Consider the following 4,100-nt stretch of genomic DNA (forward strand, 5'->3'; position numbering starts at 1 on the left):
ACTGAATGTTCAATGTGAGCTCCATTACGTAAAAGGCAAGTATCAATTCTTTTTTGGAAGGAGTCGATAGCTCGACGAATCTCGTTTGCATCTAAAGATCGAACAGCTTTTGCCATTCGAAGCATCATGTTTTCTCTCGTAGTTGGGCGTTCACGATAAACTATATCTTTTAGTCTTCCCCACAAATAATAATCCAAAACAGTCAGATCGAACGTGGTGGATAATTAAAGGGACCGTATATGCCTATCCATTTATTTGGAAACATTCTATTTAGTTGCGCTCGAGCATTTCTCGATGTATAGGCCGGGTACCCATCTTGCTGGAAAAACATGTCTAAGCGCGACAGAGGGAGCTCTAGCAAAATAGGAAGATCTGTCCGCAGAAAAGCTAAATATGAAGCACTACTAAGATTTTCGTAAAAAAAAATAAGGTCCTACAATCTGATTATTTATTATACCGCACCAAACATTAACTTTCCAAATGTGTTGCATATCAACTTCTCTCAACCAGTAAGGATTATTATCAGACCTATAACGACAATTATATGTATTCACTTCTGCATTCCTTTAGCAAAATAAGAAAATTTGTCTGCAAAAAAGCTAAATATGAAGCATCACTGAGATTTTCGTCGAAATATAAACATCAAGAAAGCTGCCTGTGCTTACGCGTTTTACGTCTGTGTTTGGCCGCGACGTGTATGCGTGCTCATGTTTATATCTCGCACCTTTAATGTTCTTCAACAATCTAACAATAATCTCTAACGTAACAATATTCTTTAAATAGTGGATATCTAGCTAGAAGAATCTATCTAGCGACACATTGCCATTATTTTCTTTCGGTAATCTCGCTCAAATTTATAATATTGTTTGTATTGCAATAAATTTGCAATTTGTACAATAATGAGACGCTAGCTCTTCTCCGGAAGCGTTACAATAAATTTATTTTATTGATACATTAACATTAAAAATTCATAAGTACATATTCTATCAATAATTTTGTACAATTCTATTTTGACATTTTACTTACGAAAAGATAATAAATTCATTGTAAATTATTAAAATGTTAATTGAAGACTTAATATTCCAACTATGTTGTATTTAAATGAAGAAGCATATGATATGCTTTTAATTTTGGGGGAATGCCAAGATGTGTAATGTGAAGCAGCAAGATTATGGCAGAAACGTTATCCCGATCGAACTGCACACTCATTTAATATTTTTTCACGACTTGCCAAGCGAATTAGAAATAAAGGTATCATATAGCCAGATTATAATAAAGGAAGACAGATTCGCCGAAGAATTAGGGATATAAGTGTACCAGATATTTTAGCATCGGCGATTGTGAATTCGAATGACTCTTTACGTCGACGAGAAAAAGATTGTGGTATAAGTACAACAACGATTTCGCGCATTTATAAAGAAAATAAGTTTTATCTTTATAGAATGCATCTTCATCAAGTGTTAACCCAAAATGATTATAGACAGAGAGTTTTTTGTAATTGGATAAGGGAAAAACAGCGTAATTTTCACCAAAACATTTTATTTCCGATGAATGTACACTTAAAAGCAATGCAGAAGTGAATATGTATAAATGTCTTTATTGGTCTGATAATAATCCTTACTGATTGAGAGAAATTGATATGCAACACATTTGGAAAGTTAATGTTTGGTGCGGCATAATAAATAATCAGATTGTAAGGCCTTATTTTTTTTTACGAAAATCTCAGTGGTGCTTCATATTTAGTTTTTCTGCGGACAGATCTTCATATTTTGCTAGAGGATGTTCCTCTGCAGTCGCGCTTAGACATGTTTTTCCAGCAAGATGGGTGCTCGGCCCATACATCGAGAAATGCTCGAGCGCAACTAAATAGAATATTTCCAAATAAATGGATAGGCATATACGGTCCCTTTAATTATCCACCACGATCGCCCGATCTGACTTTTTTGGATTAGTATTTGTAGAGAAGACTAAAAGATATAGTTTATCGTGAGCGCCCAACTACGAGAGAAAACATGATGCTTCTAATGACAGAAGCTGTTCGATCTTTAGATGCAAACGAAATTCGTCCAGCTATCGAATCCTTCCAAAAAAGAATTGATATTTGCCTTTTACATAATGGAGCTTACATTGAACATTTAGCCTAGACAAGATTTACTAATTGAATAAAAATTATGTACATGTTAAGTTTGTTACTAAATAAATGTTAAGTTTGTTACTAAATTCCGACTATAACGAAAAGTTAAATAATAAAATTATGTTTGATTGAAAAGTTCATTTTATTGTCCCGATTCCAACCTTAGTCAGTCCACTTTTAAAAATTTTTGAGTGTGATTAGAGTACACGAAGAATTGAAAGTAAGATACTTAAGTAGAAATATTTATTTCAGTATTTGGAGTATGTTAAAAAGTCAAATCATACGAAAGCGACTATCGCACTGCGGCTAGGAAGTTCATTCCAGCGAGAACGTAGACGTCGATTCGACGTCGGAGAAGTCTAAGTTACGTCTAGTCTAAATGCACGTCTAAAAAAATGGCAATTTAGAGATCTTCTATTTTGAGTAAATTCTAATGTTTTAGAATCCATTCATAATATATTGACCATTAAAAGAGAATTTTCAATAAAATTTCGAAATTTTATTTTGTCGAATATTTACAATCTTTCTAGACGTCTATTCGATATTGAATCGACATTTAATATCTTAGTGAGAAATGACTTATCGATTGACGTCGAAAAGACGTCGAATCGACGTCTATTTGACGATTTCGACGTCGATTCGACGTCTTTTCGACGTCGATAAATAAGTCACTTCTCACTGAAATCGCGCGCGTTTTTCATAAAAAATTTATTCTGTGGAAACGTCAGTTTTTTTTTAGATTTCCGATTCAATTATAGTATTACAAAGATATCAATGTCAGATTATTCGAAAAACATTAAACTGGAAGGAATGATCAAAGTCATTTTGCAAATAACTATATAAACTTTAGAGATATTAAATAAAATAGACAGGCGAATCAACGTATGTATTTGCTAGGTACGTTATAATATACTGTGAACACTGTAAGTATACATTTTATAAGCATAAATTGTAAGAACATTATTGGTGTTATTGGAACACCGCGTGCCGCTCGATGGTCAGGTTAAGCAACGCAATCAGGATGGATGGATGACCACTTCGAATTCGAAATTATCGAGGCAAGATCCGCGAAAGTTTTAATGTGTGTTTGATAATCTTCGGTTTCTAGCAGTTTATAAGACATAAAGAAAATTAGGAATTAGTTATTTTTATGAAACAATCAGGTGAGAAATGACTTATTGATCGACGTCGAAAAGACGTCGAAATGACGGTCTATTAGACATCGATAAGACGTCGAAATGACAGTCTATTAGACATCTAAATGTGGACCGTTTTTAGGTCGATATAGATTAGACGTAGATGGTAGATAGACGTTTCATATAGATGTCTAGTAGACGTCGAATCGACGTAATCTTTCTCGCTGGGATAAGAGGTTTGGTAATTGATAAACTTTCAATGTGATTTCAAGATCGGTGACACATTTTCGGAAAAAATGTTTCGGACATAAGTTTCGTATTTTTCACCGTAGAATCTGAATCTACAAAAAAATAGGATATTCTATTTAAAAAACTAAACTTCCGGTCTAAACAACCCACTTCCGGTCGATACTGGAAGTTGAATATAGTATCATTTAGTAGAGCGTGTTCGACTTAGTGAAAAAGTGTTTTGAATTTTTAATAAAATGTTGATCCTTTTATTTTAAATGAGTGATACGGGTAGTCTGAAACACCCTGTATATATATACAGGGTGTAAAAAATTAAGACCGAAAACTTTGACGCGTCGTAGAGAAAAACATTATTAACAAAATATGTTTGTTTTTATGTCCTCTATTTCCCCTCAAAATTTGTCGGTCTAATTTTTACATATATATATATATACAGGGTGTCCCGAAGTCCCATGATAACCCTTAGTGAGAACGTAGAACGGATTGAAGTGAGCAAGAAAATCCTGTGCCATTTTGCGATATTCGCAATAGTTTTTGAGAAATCAATTATTTTGTCTCAACAAATTAGCGTACAGAAAGCG

General features: G+C 33.6%; 1 protein-coding gene across 12 annotated transcripts in view; it reads left to right on the top strand.

The window, feature by feature from the left end:
• The window catches only part of LOC116852446 (cyclic GMP-AMP synthase-like), a 149,122-nt gene that overhangs the window by 101,755 nt on the left and 43,267 nt on the right, over positions 1-4,100 (top strand). The window lies entirely within an intron of this gene.

This window comes from Odontomachus brunneus, unplaced genomic scaffold (assembly GCF_010583005.1).
Source record: "Odontomachus brunneus isolate Ranch 3 - 2012 unplaced genomic scaffold, Obru_v1 Obru_scaffold_225, whole genome shotgun sequence".
Taxonomy (NCBI): domain Eukaryota; kingdom Metazoa; phylum Arthropoda; class Insecta; order Hymenoptera; family Formicidae; genus Odontomachus; species Odontomachus brunneus.